General features: G+C 39.7%; 1 protein-coding gene across 3 annotated transcripts in view; it reads left to right on the top strand.

The window, feature by feature from the left end:
- NAALADL2 (N-acetylated alpha-linked acidic dipeptidase like 2) overlaps positions 1-17,010 on the top strand; it is a 503,786-nt gene that overhangs the window by 189,805 nt on the left and 296,971 nt on the right. Inside the window, exon 1 of one of the 3 annotated variants that reach the window (XM_074591747.1) lies at positions 8,386-8,643. The exons of the other annotated variants lie outside the window; for them this stretch is intronic. The gene's annotated coding sequence lies outside the window, so the exon portion shown is untranslated. Of the gene's footprint in view, positions 1-8,385; positions 8,644-17,010 lie in introns of those variants that run through there. 3 annotated transcript variants of the gene reach the window in all.

The raw sequence follows: 17,010 nt of genomic DNA, 5'->3' as shown, positions 1-17,010 counted from the left end.
ACGTGCGAGTGTCCACAGTGTGTAAGATTACCCCTCCGAGTAACTACGTGCGTGTGTTTTGTTGAGGTATAGGAGGCGCACGGGAAGTCTGCCAAGAAATCTGGGGTATTTAGTACACGCAACTTTTAGTCCGTCTCTAGAGATGGATATGCAGCAGCTTCAGATTTGTAATATAATATAGATTTGTTAATATAAAAGTATGAAGGTTATATTAAACCACTAAAAATGTATTTTTTAAAATGCGATACTATTGTGTCTTCATCGAAGTTAATGATACTTGTTGGATCATCCATTAGCGACCTCAATATTTTGCTGTGTTTTTAAAATTAGATTTTAAGTGAGAAAAGATGCTCATTTGAATTCCCTTAAGCCCAAGTAAACTTGACTTTTCTCTGAACTTGTAAGACTGATATTACTTACTCAGTTTCCACATTAAAAAATAAATGCAAAACCAAACCAAAACCACCGCTACTGACTTGAACGTGCTCTGGCTTATTCAAAGCTAAAAGACTGCAGGAAATTTTTTTTCTCTCTTGTTTCTCTTTACAGCGTGACCATCTTTTTAAGATAGGAAGTGAACAGTTCTGTAGTACTATTGTACGTATAAATTTATATGAGAAGATGTCGTCTCAGCTCATGCCAGATCAACACATTTAATAACAAAATGGCAGATGGAAAAGATACATTGATGATTTTTCGTCTGAACGTATTTTGTCTAACTCATTTTTGTGTGTTCCTTGGAGGATTTCTCAGAAGAAGCTAAGGTTGGAGGAAGCTGGTGTGTTTGTTTAGGTAGAGGCATGAACCGTTGTGTTCTGCGTCAGCACTGAAAGCAGAACAGATTATTAATACGTGTTTATACATCTGGACTTCAGAAGTAACGTTGTTCATAGAAAGCACTTGCAGAATTTTTATATTCTGAATAAAAGCGTTAAAAAAGGATCGAGGAGTCAGACATTAAATAATCTCCGGGCCCTCAGGAGTCCATGTGAGCGCTGGGTGTTGTTAGTTCGAGCGTGTAGTTTCCTCGTGAAATCTCAGCCCCCTGAATTTCTTCTTGGATTGGTGGCAGGGATGACACTGGGCTTTGGGGGGGGGAGACGGTGGTTTTGTTTTGTGGGTTTTTTTTTTTTGTTTGTTGGTTTGATTATTTTTTTAACAAGAACATAGTGCTTTATGAAATCCATCTGGTGGGTCAGCAAAAATTTCAAGTTCTGGATGTGCAGATGTATTCCCAAAAGTTGCTACCCTTGTTGCTGAAATATTCCCTTTCATCAAAGTGGATATTGGTTTATTTCTCCAGCAGCTCTTTTGAAGAGGATTGGTCAGATCAATGGAAAATGTCTTCGTCTGGGTAGAGTTAGAAAGGCAAGAACAGGTGTAAAAAATCTCATGTTTTGGTGTGTTTTCTTTAACACTTGCACTCCCAATTAATCAAGTGGAGGGCTGATGAGCTTTTTTGTGATCTTAGTACCTCCGCATGTTCTGGTTTCTAGTTCGGTGTTAACATGGGTGGTACAGGCATCGTGATAAGGGACTTCTTGGACCATGAGATGCAGGAAAATCATAGCTTTCCTCCCAAAGCTGTGCAGGAATTGCTGTATGAAGGTGAGATGGTAAGCCCAGCCTGTAGCGCTTCCATAGCGTAGCCATAATACTTATTTACAGCAGTTGGAAATGGGTTGCCGATGCTCCTACTCGCCTATTAAAAATCCAAATTTGCCTGGTTTTCTGCAATGTAGGAAGGGGAGATCTAATTATCTTCTAATATGAGCATTTGAACAAGTAACTGCTAAAATGTCAAATGCTGCCCAGGCATGTTCTGTAGGAATATGGCATTTTTGGATGTTTGTGTTACTGCACTGTAAATGTTAACAAAAGTAATAATAAGGAAACATTGAAACTGTTTGTATGCAACTAAAAAAAAAAAACAACCCAAAACAAAAAAAAACACCCCAACCAAATAACTGAAAGACTTTTAAAGAAAGTTTTTAAATGTTTTGGTTTTTTTTTTTTTTTTTAAATTTTAGCAGATTTCTTTATGGTTCAAACAAGTGTCCTTTTACATTGCACTGTGTCCCTTTGAATTCAGAGCCCTTCTGCTCGTGTGATGCGCCTTCTCCCTCCGAGCATGGGCTGCCTTCATCGTGCTTCATCTCAGCGTGCCACCTCTGACCATTGGTGCAAATGGGAGGCCAGAGAAGAGTCGCTCTGGGGTTAAATTAGTGCAACTTGCCGCAGAATCTGTCTCCAGTTCATGTTAATGACTGCAAGTGGGAGAAGCCGCCTGAATGGGTAGAAAGCTTTAATGAGACCGTGCTCCGTCACCCACAGCCATATCCATGCCACCTACTCTCTTTTCTATACTAACTGCCCAATCAAGTTTGTTTATTTGTATTTTCAGTTAAATTTGGCAAAGAGCGAATATGAGAATGAGGAATCATGTTTGCGTGTTTAAACATCTTTCTCTTTAAAGCCAGTGCTTACTTTTTTTGTTGAATTACTCCATGGCATTACTTTTAGTTGAATTGCTCCATGGCGCGCACACGGCCGCTCCTGGGGGCTGGTGGGAAGCACTGTGTTGTTTTAGTCCTACTTCTTGGAGCACCTGAGGCATGGCAAGAGCCGATGTCCGCTTGGGCCTTTCTCCTTAGAGGAAGCTCAAATGAACACCGAGAGAGTGTTTGCTCCTCCATGCTGCATTTAATAACGGAGTGAGATTTCCATGCAACGCGCTGTCTGTCAGCAAAGCAAATAGAGTATATTGTGATTTCTTTTTTTTTTTTTTTTTTTTTGGTATGCTTGACTAAGGGCAATATTTATTTCATCATTCGAGAGCTTGCATGAAGGGTGGTATTCCCACCGGGAGCATCAAAAGGGATCTTCAGTGTCTTGCAGCAGATACCCTGAACTCCCTTCTTTGATGAAGTGCCTTTTGTCAGCAAGTGTGTATGTTGAAAATTAGCAGTTCCTTCAGCAGGAAAAACCTTGACATTGAATATAATTGAGGAGGTTAGTGTTGGCATGTTCGTAAGTATTACCTGTCATTTGAAATATGACAGTGCTGTAACTGCAGGACCTTGGGGACTTCAGAGCGTTGGCACTGCCATCTGACTGCCTTGGAGTCTGCAAGACAGCCTTCGGAGCAACTTCGACCCTGAGATAATTAACATGGCCCTGGAGGCTTCTGCCTTTTGCTTTTCTGCACTTGTTGTTTAATAAGATGTTTGTTGCTCTGCTTGTCTCTGATGCAGCGGTGTGCCTTTAGGGACGCGGGGTCCTTCGCATTCTGTCACAGTTAGTAGGTTTAGGTAATGCCGTCTGCGCATCCATTTCTTTCATTTCCAGCAAATTAGAATATTATCATCAATTAGTCAGCTATCCTTGGTGGCTTCATTTTTGAGAGGACGTTCATATTTGTCTGATATGAAAACAAGGTGGGGGGCGCATGTGAGAATGTTTGACTTTTCTTCTGGCAGTTGAATGGTATAATAATGTAGAACGGTGAAATGGCCCCGTAGGATGCAGAAATGAAAGGTGGGACACGACGCTGTGGGGGGACCAGCGAGGGCCGTGGTGGTGGCGGCGGCTGGGAGACACAGCCGTCGGAAATGAATTTCTTTAATCGCTGACATTGGTTGGGACCACGGTGGTTTAGTCCATAAAGCCTTTGTGGTGCGTTACTGAAAGCAGAATGAGATTTTAATAAGAAAGGGAGGGGGGAAAAGCGCTGAAAAGCTCAATGTGTCTGTGTGAAGACAAGCTGAACACAACTGGTTTTACTTTTCCACTCTGTGAAACTGTTTTTTAAAGGGTTTTGAAAAATTCAGCTGCGTTGCTCCAAAGAGATGGATGCTAATACACTGACTCACATGGCTGAGCTTCTTTTTGAATATTGTAAGAACTCACAGCAACACTAAATCTAAATAATCAACTCCAGTGGATGGCATTACCGAGCCAGGGTGCTATCACAAAGGTGAATTTTCAGCCACAACAAAAGCTTCACAAAGTCATCTTGCTTCTAGGGAATTGTCTGTTTTGAGGAAACAAACCTTAAAAGAGTCTCCTTTTTTTTTTTTTTAACAGTTGACTTTTTTTAAAAATGTGTTTATTTCTGAAGGATACAACAAATACACCAAGCGTAACCTGGCGTGTGAACCTCGGAGAGCTGTGGTTACGGCATTTAACTTTCATTTCCTTATGTAAGAACAAATGAAAGTGGGAAGATGTCTCATTACACCCATTTAATTTGAAATACTTCTAATCTGTCTTGCTTGTGGGGAGTATCATTCATAATTAGAACTGGGAATCAATGGAAGATAATATTTAACAGTGAGTTTGGCTATTTTAGAGAAATGCTTTTACTGGATAAGCTTGGAAAACGCTATCAAATAGAGCTGCAAATATTGAAAAGATTAACATATAAACCACAATCCACTCGTAAGGACTCATGACGCGGTAACATATTTCAAGTTCCTTGGTGTATTATTTCCACTGTTGTGCTAATACAGAATGAAAGAGGGAAATACAGCTGTCTTCTTCTAATAATCCAGCGCTAGTTCAGGAGTTAAAGCCAAGATGACTGAAAGCTACAATATACTAAAGACTCATTCTCCAGTTCTTTTACATTATGAATACAAATATCTTTTCAGCTATAGACATTAGGCTTTCATTGTATAGCCCACCGTTCGGCATAAAGCATACGAGAAAGCTGTCTGCATTAGGCTGGTGAAATTGCACTGATTTACAGCTCTTCTGTACCCTCGCTTTGCAAATATTAAGCGAAAAGTAAAGGGAAAGGATATTGAGAATTTTATATAAATACATTCGTCTTTGACTTTCACTTAGGAGTGCTATGTATTTGCCTGACACGGCCTTTTTTTGTTTGTTCTAAAGCACGACTCCAGCATTTGTTGTTCAGCTGTAACCTGGCTGTCTAAAAAAGTAGTAGTGTGATACATCATCCTTCTCTAATATAACGCCTTTAAGAATGGAGTTGTAGATTTTAATATACATCTTAAAGCACTGGGCTTGCTTGGGAAAGGAAAGCGCAGAAATTAAACCCCAACACAACAGGATTCACATTTACTGGGAGTACGTTTAAAATAAATAGCTGACTGCAAAATCACATCAGTATTTGAATAATTCCAAGTTGATCCTTTTTTTCACCGTTATTGGAGGGGAAGAATCTTTTTCTCAATAAAGATAATTAAGTGCAAGATGTTGATCAACTGTGGCTGATATTAGCTATTGCTTGGATTTCAAACAGGAGAGACGGAAGACTTAGGCAAGAGAATAGACAACCTCAAGATCTACCAGATGTGATCCAAAGTCTCCCCGGAGTGGGTGGCACTGACCCTTGGCCACAGCCATTTCGGTGTCTCGGGTCGCACGCTGCTGCGTTCGCTCTGCCTTGGCCTCTGCTCCAAGGCCGCAGGCTTTTTAATGGGAATTAGTTAAATAGATGAAGAATATCATAGTATGTCAAAAGGCTGCCAGTGGTGGGAAGAAGCATGCTGTACAGATAGACGTCCTTTTTCACAGAGCCATTTAACTTTTATTTATCGGAAACTGATGACGTTCTGTCTATTTTCCCAGTAAATGGTAGAAAATAGGCAGAATTAAGTGAGTAAAATTAACAGTAATAAAGTTAGGGAAGCATGAAATTAAAAAAGTGATTGCAGTAATAAGGTGTAAAAGTTTTTTCAGAAAAAAATAATACCCTCTTGATTTGGCGAAAAACAATATTAGTACTACTTATTAAAGAGGAATACATTTATGTTATCAGTATCTCATCTGTGAGGTCTGCATACTTTTTGGATTTACCTATGCTGTTCTATTTGATTATCTCAAATTAAAGTACTTTACGACTGCTAATCAATTTGTCCTCCTCGTTTTAATGATAGGTAAGAATTACTAACTTCGTTTTGGAGAAGGAAAAAAAAAAAAGCTGATGCTGATGAGATAAGTAGTCAGAATCCATTAAAAAGTGCTTTAATTCTAGGTGCTCAAAGCTGTCTAGCTTGACAAAAGGTGTAGAGTTAGGTGTTTGCTGATACCTCAGGTGGCATTTAGGTACTTCAGTCTGTAGTTTTATCCGGTGACAACTCAAAGCAACGTATTTATGAAGCCCTTGAAGCAGGAGATCATCCCTCCAAGGGAAAGCATCCTTACAAGGATGCAGGGGAATCCTTATTCTTGGGGTTTTTTCCCCTTCCCCCCCTCCCCCAAGATACTCATGTGCTTTGCACAAAGCTGAATAACTTCTATAAAGAGGGTGGAAGAGGAGTGAGTGTGAAGGAATAGAGTGAGGAGCAAGACTGAGAATACAGGTTGCAATACAGTAGTACATCATTGTTCTAAGAGATGGGTTTGGATCTGAATCGTCTTCTCAGGAACTGGGGCCCCGCAGAAATCGCTGAGCTTTATGGGCTCGAGCTTAGGTTGGGAGAGAAGCGGACAGGGTGAGGGAGGTTCAGTTTCTCCATCAGTCCTAACGCTCTTCCATACAACATCTGCCATAGCCCCGTTCTCCCTTAAGTAGATTTTACATGGGAATCTCGCACTGTCAGAGGTATGTATGTCCTCTCCCTCCACCAATTTTCATGGTTTACCAGTGAAAGGATCAATGTAGCCCAGTAAAAATTTGTTCTAAGACCAAACAGCAAGAAAATCATGGTTTGTGTTACACAAACACAATGTTATGACAGTGTTTTTTGTATACAGATGTGATTAATAGCATTTCACCAAAATAATATTTCTGAATTACTGCTGAGATTCGTTTCCCCAAAGATCTTCATTAAAATGCAACTAGAAATAACCCAGTAAACTGAGAGAGGGGAGATATTCAAGGGAGTGTCACTTTAATAAACTGTTTTCATGAAAATAAGGTTTCCTGGCGAATTAGTAATCGCGTTCCCTTGAGATGCTCTGCTTTCGCTGTTCTCCACTTGGCTGGTTCATTTGGTGTTAAACAGCTCTAACGGATCCGGAGGAGCTGAAAAGCTGGATAAGGTCAGAATAGTGAATGGCTGCTGAAGACACATCTTATTCATGAAACACGCATCCAGTTCTTTGAATGCATTTCTATTCATCTTTTTATCTCCATGTTAGAGTTTCACATCTTATATAGAAATGTCAGTGCATATTTTTTTTTTAATATTAAGTTTTGCCGAGCTGATCTTTATTATTTTCTTGATTCTTGCCCTTTTAATAACCTTTAAATATGGGTCCACTTCTTGCTGGCAGACCAGCTACTTTGCCGTGAGGCTTTGAAAAGGGACTCTGGTAGGAAGAATAGCGTATTCCGGGCAGCGTTACATTTCCCATGTGTTATTATCCGAGTCGCATCAGCTCAGTGGCACATTAAGTAATGGGCTGTCATGGTCTGTTGTTATGGAACAGTTCCCATGAACTAGCCTTGAGTGTCTTTTGCGTAAGAAGCCTGTCTTTAGGCTGATATACAGGATTTCACGTTCAGAGCCAGGCAGGGCCGGAGCTGATGTTTCATTTCTACGCTTACGTCCATTTTTTTAATGCACATAACCTAAGTAGCACTTGGAAAGCGGATGCTGTTACTTCTGGTGCATGCTAAAAGGAGAGAGCATTTTATCAGCAAAATGTATTCCGGACACAATGCCAGATTCCGGATTTGTAACCGAAATGCCATAGCCTGCTGCCCTGCCAGAGATCAAGAATTTGTCCCCTGGCACACAAAAGCGCGGGCTGGGGAGAGGTCGTTTCAGTTGTGGTGGCATTTTTAAGACTCGCTTCAGGGCCCAGATCAGACGTATCTTACGTACCTACTGCCATTGGCGAACGCTTCGTTTTAAATAACACACTTGCCGGGTGACCTTTGGAGAAAATCACTAATTTCTTTGTTTAGAGTGCAGAGGGCATGGATCTCGTAGAGCGGTTTCTGGTGAAGGGAGTATATTACTTCTATATCAGTGTCACACTGTCAGAGAGTGGCACTTTGTTAAGATAATGTGACCTTTAGAATAATCATCTTTCAGTCCTTTGTTCTGTCTGTGGTACTGTGAATCTCTACTTTAATTCTTAATGCTTTCGGATGAAGTAGAAATAACACAAAATTGAAGTATTTGTGTTATTTCAGATGTAGAAGGTGTTTTTCTTCATAAATGACACTGGTGTCCTTTTGTCCATGAAAAACTTCTGTTTGCTGACTGTAAAATGTACCTATGTTCTAAAATGTAAATTTAGTAGGCAATTTACATATTTTATAAAGGAAAGAAACTGATATCATAATGGGTACCAGCTGCTTTCCAGTGGCTTTTTTTTGAGGGGGAAAAAAAAAGAATTGGACAAAAGTTTCTGTGTGAGCTTTGTGCAAGGTTCTGTCGCAGGAGCAGAAAGTCGCTGTGCTGGAGCAGTAATTACTTGAAAGGAGCCTGAGACCAGGGCTGGGTTAGACATACAGATTTAATGTGACCGCTTAACAATACTATCTCCCAGTATTTTTTTGCATTAAATTCCCAATTTTTTTTTTTTTCCCCTATTGAGGAGGTGCCCCAGCTTCAAAATTCCTGTTCTCAATCAGCCCGTCCCCATTAAGCACTCACTGAGTCGGAGGTTCGGCTTGGTCCCGTTCCCGTCTTCTCTCTTGGAGCTGCTCCATTACGTGTGAGTCACACAACATGCTTTGGTCAAGAAAACAGGCTTCTATGCTTCCACAAATATATTTAATTTTAGAAATGAAGTTTGTTTGTTTGTTTGCTTTTTTGGTCGTTGGGTTTTTTGTCCTTTTTTTTTTTTCTTGGTTTTTTAACTACCAAAAGATTTAGCTGCAAGCTTTCTATCCTGATGGGTTCTTAACCCAATAAAAGTGCTGTTTTTCAGCAATTGCTCTTTTTCCTTTCGTTTCCTGAGGCCCATAGTCTAGAGAAAGATTCTGCTACTGGGGATAGGAACCAGAGTTGTGCTTAATTACTTTTTCAACCTCACTGTTGTGATATAAGTCCAAATGGAGTAGAAAATATAGTAGCAAAATACAGCTTGGTACCTTCACTTGTACATTTATTTATTTATTTATTTATAGCGAAACTGAAGAAATGTTCACATTTCACTGGAGAGAAAAGCCTTTTCAGAATAGAAGCTGCCTGTCTAAAAGCCCATGCTTTTATGGAGCAATGTCGGAGTAATTCTGTTATGTTGTAATTTTACAAAGGCTGTGAATTTTAAATACTTACAGACACTTGTAAGTACGTGCTTAAATACTATTTCTGACTTCCCACAGAATCTATAAATAAAATCTCAGCATTGCTACTGTACTTGGTTAACTGAGTAAAAAAATTGTGCTGATATTTGAGCTTAACATATATTAACATTTCTGAAACAAAGAAAGGACATAAACAGAATCAAGTATAACTTTTTTTTTTTTGTGCTTAAAATTTGGAAGCTAGCTGCCGTTAAACACGGGATCTGTTTGAGTCTTGCATGGCTTAAAAGGAAAAAAAAAAATTACTGTGAATATTCAGTAAACATTTAGTTTTAAAACCCCCTTAAATTTAAAACTGAAAGTTTACAAAAAAAAGTCAATCATATGGGGGTTACTTCTGATTTGACTTTTTTTATACTCATTGCTTTTGATTTCTGAAATCAGAAGCCTTGATTATTTTTTTTTTTTCCCAAAGGAAGAGACATTATGTAATCCAACTGGAATAAAAAACTTAATTTTTCGTAATGTTTTTATATGTTTATTTCAAATGGCAAACTTTCAGGCCTTCCACCATCTTCAATAAAAATCTAGTGGCTGCAGTTGTTTCCTACCCTGGATGTATTGCATGACCTTAAAAAGCACAAATAACGATAGCTTATTCTCATAAACCTTTTAATAATATTTTAAACAGATACCAGACCCATTATATATGTGTTGAGTTTGTTCGAGCTAATGCTTTAGCTCAGGGAACCCATTTGGCACTTCAGGTGAATCTCCCAGATGGTAACAATATCATTAAAAATTAATTGTATAATCACTGGACTTGCCTTTAAAGACTTTTGAACTGCTGAGGCTTTCTAATCGTATATTGTTGCTCTAGTTCATCAGTGAAGCGAATCCAATGACTTCTTCGGCGTATGGCCTACTTCTGTTAATGAAAGTGCAATTTATTCACTTCACCATATAGATTGTAAAACTAATCTCCTAGTTGACACATTATGCTCTTCTGCATGTTTAACTTCACTTCACCGAGCCAAAAAAAAGTATATTGTAAATCAGAAGGGACGCATTGATCAAACTGGCGTCGTTTAAAATCCAGTTAGAAGTTGGGATTGTAGTCGCCGTTGGTGTCAAACCCTGAGCCGGGTCTCTCAGCGCGTCTCGGCTGGGCTAAGGGCAGTCCCACCAGGCGTGGGCTGGCGCTGGCCCCTTAGGCTTTGTAGGGGTCTTTAGCATTCAAGGGAGCTTAAAAATAAAAGAAGGGAGAACAACAAAAAGATAACATTATGTTTTGGTTTTTAGGAAGCTTGTTCAGTCTTTTCGTCTTCTCACAATTTTTTTTCCCCTAGACGTTGGTATTCTTTTGAGATAAATCAGATGTTATCTGTCCTACATGAACATTTGGCCCTCTCCTACGCTGCTTCCGTTGTAATCAGGGCACCTCTTGTTATTTTACCATGAGAAATCAAGCCATGGCTCCAGAGGGCTTTATCAAAATAGCCTTCAAAGCCTTGACAGTGCAATTTCATTGGGCGTCTGTAAAATCTGAGGGTTATGCTAGAATCTGTTACGTCATTTACTCCAGTATAAATGCAGCCAGTGCTCGCTTTTAATGTTCGCTTGGTATATAATAACCCCGGAGTGGGAATGAGACGCTTCCCGGGCTGTTGTGTAGTCCACTGGGTTGACTTACCGGTCACTGCCATCCTTCCTTCCCGTGGAGGGACTGATGCTGCGGTGATGGGCTCAGTCAGGCTATGTCAAATATCCCCCTTGTCAGGATAACAGACCGTTGGATTGTTGCAGCGAGGAAGGGAGAGAGAGAAAACTGGGAGGCTGAATAATAGCATTTGTCATCTAGCAACAGCGTATGGTGCATTAGAGAAAAGCTTTTCACCTTAGGGTAATAGGAGTTGCTTTTAGCTTTTTTATTTTCTCTGTTTAGGGGCAGCATCACCACTTCATTACCATCTCATTCGCTGATGGAGTTGTACCTCTGGGCGTTCTCGTTCCTGCTTGTCGCTATTCACTGCCATGAAATTACTGTTTGGTGGTGAAGTTCATCAGAATACATCAGTGGCCGAAACAGCTGCATTTTCATTTCTATTAGATCTGTCACTGTTGAACGTGGACGACCCAGATGAGCTGCCTCTTGCTTGACTTTCCGCTCCCTTTCTGAGAGAAGCGAACTCTCTTTGGCCTCCAGCCTGGGGTGAGGTGGCCTTGAGGCTGTGGCTACAGCCAAGGGAGCAAGGATGCCCTGAGCTCCTTCTGCTGTTCTAGTTCAAACTGCTGTCCGAGATGGCCGTGTCCTAGTAGATACCTGCATCTACAATGTCTATCTTTATATTCCTATAAATACAGAATCACAGAATGGTCGGGGTTGGAAGGGCCCTCTGGAGATCATCTAGTCCAACCCCCTGCCAGAGCAGGGTCACCCAGAGCAGGTGGCACAGGAACGTGTCCAGGCGGGTTTGGAATGTCTCCAGAGACGGAGACTCCACCACCTCTCTGGGCAGCCTGTGCCAGGGCTCTGCCACCCTCAGGATAAAGAAGTTTTTCCTTATGTTGAGATGGAATTTCCTGTGTTCCAGTTTGTGCCCGGACATCTCCTTTATGTAGGACCCTTGGACTTCAGGTATTTTTCTGGAGGGCAGAAGTAGGTTGTTTCTCTGCTGGCTTTGTGCTGGCAAGTGCTTCCCTCATCCCATCGCTCAGCTGCCCAGCCACAGCAGCTTTAAGGCTGTTTAGGGTCATTTTAATAGTCAGAAGCCTAATACTCTAGCACTACGTATTTAAACCTGACAGTTATTACTGTCACCGTTATGTTCAAGTGAAGTATTTGTTGACAGAAAAATAGTTCAGTAGTAGTATAGCTTTGTAAGTAAATATCAGATAATAATTTGCATTTATTCTCTATATAGCTATAGAAAGTGCCTGCACATATGTAGCTGTGTGTATATATATGTGTGTGTATACTTAAGTAAACTGACTAAATTATGCCCAAAGAATCAGCCATTCCTAAAAAAAAAAAAATCAAAAACACGCAAAAAACCCCCTAAACAGCAGCAGCATCAATGCAGTAGGACATGGAGAGGATTCTAATTAGACTCTGACTTCAGAGTCTGTCTTTTCACAACACTCTGTTGTAGGCAGGCTGGAAGGTAAGTTAAAGGTTCATTAAACAGCATTCGGTTAAAAAAAACCCGCTAATTGTCTTATGTGGTGAATGCACCATTACACTCTGATCTAGTACGTCATATTTATTAAGATTTGATTTGCACTTCCTTTTCAAGTGACAAGCACAGCACAGAATTATATGGTATTTATATATTGTTTTCATTATGAGTTTTATTTTAATATATTTTTCTTGGTTTATCTAGCATTTCAAGCTACCAGTCATAAACCTGCTTGGAATAATGCTGAGGATTTTGATGCTTCTATATCACGGTGACCTTTTGTGATGTTTCAGTTCTGTTTTGTTAACGTATAGTGGAATAAATTGTGAGAATCAAAAAATAAAATTAAAGGAAACAGTTGTGAATGCCTCACCTCGCTTCTTCTGTGCCATTTACATAGCCGATAAAAACTAGGGGAAAAAAAAAAAGTATATTACAAAGACAAGGTGACACTCCAGTCAGCTGCGCTGCTGTTTTTCTTCTCCTGAGCATTCAAACAGAGAAGGCAATCCAGAGTTGGTGCTGGTTGGGTGTACAATTTGGAGAGAGGTTATCTTCTTTACGAAATCTAACATTAAGTAATAAATGTTTCATATGTCGCTTTATAGTGTCATGAAATCCAGAACCCAGTTTCTATAATCCATTGCTGTATTGGAGTTTGCTGAGAAAAGGAACTAATAAAAAAATAATACAATGAAAGTTTGCGCTATGAGCTGCTTAAATCATAAGACTAGGGTTTTTTCCTTCAAATTGGGCAACCAATTATGGCGTTTGTAGTCAGAATTAAAATTAACCCAATAGATGGAACTGGTGATTTTTGATAATGTTTCTTTTGTATATCTGCCTGTATGCATCATATAGCTATAAATTGCTACTTAGTTTTGTGAGTCAGATATAGTGGCCCTTCAAGCTCTTTGACCTTCACGTGAAGGAAAAATACTGCACTGTTGTATGGCAAAATTGAAATACTATGTGTATCCTTGTAATACTGCGGGATAAACATTTCGCAACCGTTAATTCTGCCCTACTCAACCCCCGCTTTTTCGCCTGTATCTTAATATCTCACTAGAAGACATACCATAAAGCCAGCAGTGGCTGGAACCTACTGTCTGAGTCTCGTAGTGACAGTTCGCCGGTTATTCCAATCCGTTTGCATTTACCTCCTTACACATTTATGCTTCGGTTTCTGCTCGGAGTGCAAAGGGTGATACATCTCTGATGTAATTCCAAACCCTTTGTGTTAAGAGGACTCCCAGTGAGTTAGCAGACTGCCAGTCAAACCTTGGGTACGTTAGGTTTTAAGCCTTGGGTACTTTAGTATTTAAACCTTGGGTACTTTAGTATCTATCTCAGCAGCTTTGACTTCTTTGGAGGTAGCAGTTCCTTTTCTGAAACAGTGAAGTTGCTGTAATGGTGTTCAGGAGAGATCCCTTTTCTCCTTCGGCTTTCATTGTCACGTGTGGTACATTAAGTAGACCAACACAATTTATTTATTTTATTCTCTCATTTTCATTAAAATTGCTCAGTTTCTGATTTACCTCTGGTATCGCGTCTGTATCTCTGTTTCCGTGCGATTCTGTGCTTCTGCATGAAATGAGGAATTAATAAGACCAACATTTCTTCCTTGCTTTCATGCTTTAGCGGTATCAATGTTGTGTGCTGAAGCAGGAGCAGATGTAGGGCGTACTCCTTTCTGACCCCTTCATACCTGCAAAAGTAATGATACATTTTCTTGTTCAGTGTTATATGATTATAGTTATTTTCTTGTCTTAGGCAACTTATAGTTTATGTTGCTAATTTTTTTTTTTTGGAATGTTGCTTTGGGAATAAAAGATGGTATAGAACTTCTTGTTTCTTACTGTTTCCAGTTGCAGAATAGATGGGTGGAAAATCATTGCCAATTCAACAAAAGGTATTGCACTACAATTAAAAGATCAGACTGGACATTGTTCCCCACACCCCCCTTTTTTTTTTTTTTTGAAACATGTTCTAGGAGTTATGTGATTAAATTATTACCCGCTGTATCGCCATCTGCTTACATGGTTTTGAACCGTTTCTAACCTCTGTGTGTGTGTGTTCACTTCATAACTTCAAGGAAGTGCCAAAAAAGCAGTGAATGTATTCAGCAGATGGACTGAGCGACTAACATCCTCCAAGCCGTCAGTTCTGGGTATAATTAAGCGTTTTTTCTCTCAATCTAGTTATTTAGTTTCAAAACATGAAGGGGGGGTGTTTATAGTTGTAACAGTAAAATACCCCTTCTGGGATGAAGACGTACTCAAGATCATGTCTGTAGATAAACATTATATATTTTCTTAGTAAGGTCGTACACTGTTTTATTTAGCTAAATAGTTGTATCGTTATCTTTTAAGTAAAACGTATTTCAGCTCAGTCCTTGTGCTACAACATGCTGTAGGTAAATCTTCAACTTGAAGAAATAGATCGGGTTGCTCGCAGTAGGCCTGCCAAAAAGTGGAATTTAGATTTCAATGCATAAAGCTTTGGGCATGTGTGTGTTTTCAAACGTTACGGTATCTCATTCGAAACGATTAGAATATTCAGAGGCTTAAAGTTCGAGCATGTTGTCCAACAAAAAGCAGTGCATATAATCTCGTTTTAGAGAAGAAACTACAGATGTGAAACCTGCGTGGAAGAGGGACAGTAAAATTTGACTCCAGTAAAGGAATAGAAGAGCATCTTTCCCAGCCTCAGTCAGGGCAGGGGTTATTTGATAATGTGTTTGTGGGTAACAGATCATGAAGATCTTTGAAAACATGCATTGGTTCCAGGTCGGAGTGAATGATGGTTTACTGGGGTATGGCTCTCATACCAGCCCACACTACCAGGAACCTGGATCCCTGCTCATTGCGTGGGTTGTAGTTCTCGGTGCCTACAGAACGCAGAGCTTCTTGCCAGCAAAGTGACTGTGACTTTGTCACGTTTCATCTCGGTCCCGTATCGGTCTTTATCTTTTGTTAAAACAGCGAAAGTAAACAGTGAGAAGTCTTGATTATTAGCAGAAAAAAACCAGAAAACAACCATAGTTGTTGGAGAGTAATATACATTGTCACGTGTGATGGAAAACTATTGCTGGCTCAATTCTGCTGGATTTAGTGTATAGTTTGGGGAAACCGAGCCAACTGTTTTTGTTTAATACAGATGAGAGTTAAGGAGCCTCAGCAGTCCACAGGAGGAGTTCACGATGTGTTAAAAAGCAGCAGTGATCCTCTCAAACACGTGTAGGCTGGGAATTTTATAGACTGTTGTGCTGTTAACTGTAATTATTATTAGTTAATATTACTATTAACTGACGTTAATAATCTTAGACCTTAGTCACAAACTGGAAGTCTGAAAAGGTTCATGAAAAGAGAACTCGTCCTGGTTTTATTCAGCTGTGTGAGGTCTAAGTTGGAACAGGGCTGGAAGGAGTTTTTGCTCACGACCAACATGATGTTACTTTTCCAATTTCTTACTCCCTTTGCAGTCACTTTGACCTTGGTAAAACAGATTCAAACTGTCTTCAAAGGCATTTAAGTACCTTTTTTTTCAGTGCTGTACTTCAAAACTCTGATGTTAATATCCTCTCTATATTTCATACCCTATATATTTATTTTTCTGATTCTCATTAAATTAATTAGATCGCAGCCCTGCTTTGCTCTTTACTGAGAGATCCCTGTGCAGGACAAATACATTTTAACTTTGATGCCTGATGCTGGACGTGCACACTCACAGGTATCGACTCAAATAAAAGTGCCTGAAGTAAAGTATTCGCCTTTCCCCGCGTACAAAGTTCCCAATACAGTCAGTAAAATTGATAGAAGTTTTTGATAATCTACATCTCTAATGAGAAAGTCACCTCTTTACTTCAATGATAGATAAAAGTGCTTTAGAACAGAGGTCAATGTCTTTTATCATCATTTTTGTTTTTGAGATCACCCAGCAGCTTAACAACCAGCCTGGATATAAAATTCAGTTCTCCAGCGCTTTGTAGCACTCTGCGCTAGGTAGGAAAGTTTATGGGCATTTAGCCAACTGTCTTTTGAAGTGTTGCATCCACCTGTTTTGACATTAATCCATAGAAATAAATTCCATATGTAGCCCAAATACTGGTCTTTGCGGGTCCCAAATTACAATGGCAATAATTAAAATGTTTAGTTCCGTGTCCCAGATGGTAGCTCTGGTAGATAATTGTATTCACGGCAATTATTTTGGACTAAGTTTAGCAGTGGAAGATAAAAATCCAGTCTGGTTTTGTAACGACACACAATATTCAATCGGATTAACTGTCGGCTTAATTATTTCCAGAATCTAGAAGTAAAGGGAAAATGGAAATGGATTACAGGTCCGAACAGATGTAGGGAGAATGTACACCCTATTTACACAGAGATGTGACATAGTGGTCACTTTCAAGATTTATTGTCTTTACATTCAGTGAGGGTTTGGCCGTGACTTTGTCAGGGTTAAATTTGGGGTATTTTTGGCAAAGTTATGAAAAGGGGTAGTGGAACTGGTTGCTTTTGATCGGGCGTATTCAGACCATGCCCTTTGTGATACACAGCAATGCGGCTAAAGCCTTTGTATCCGTGTGAAGCAGAGTCACAGCCTTACTTCTTAATACAGAATGAAAAATAGAGTATTTAGGTAATGTAATGA

This window comes from Larus michahellis, chromosome 6, assembly GCF_964199755.1.
Source record: "Larus michahellis chromosome 6, bLarMic1.1, whole genome shotgun sequence".
Lineage (NCBI taxonomy): Eukaryota > Metazoa > Chordata > Aves > Charadriiformes > Laridae > Larus > Larus michahellis.
This window is presented reverse-complemented; position numbering and strand designations above follow the sequence as displayed.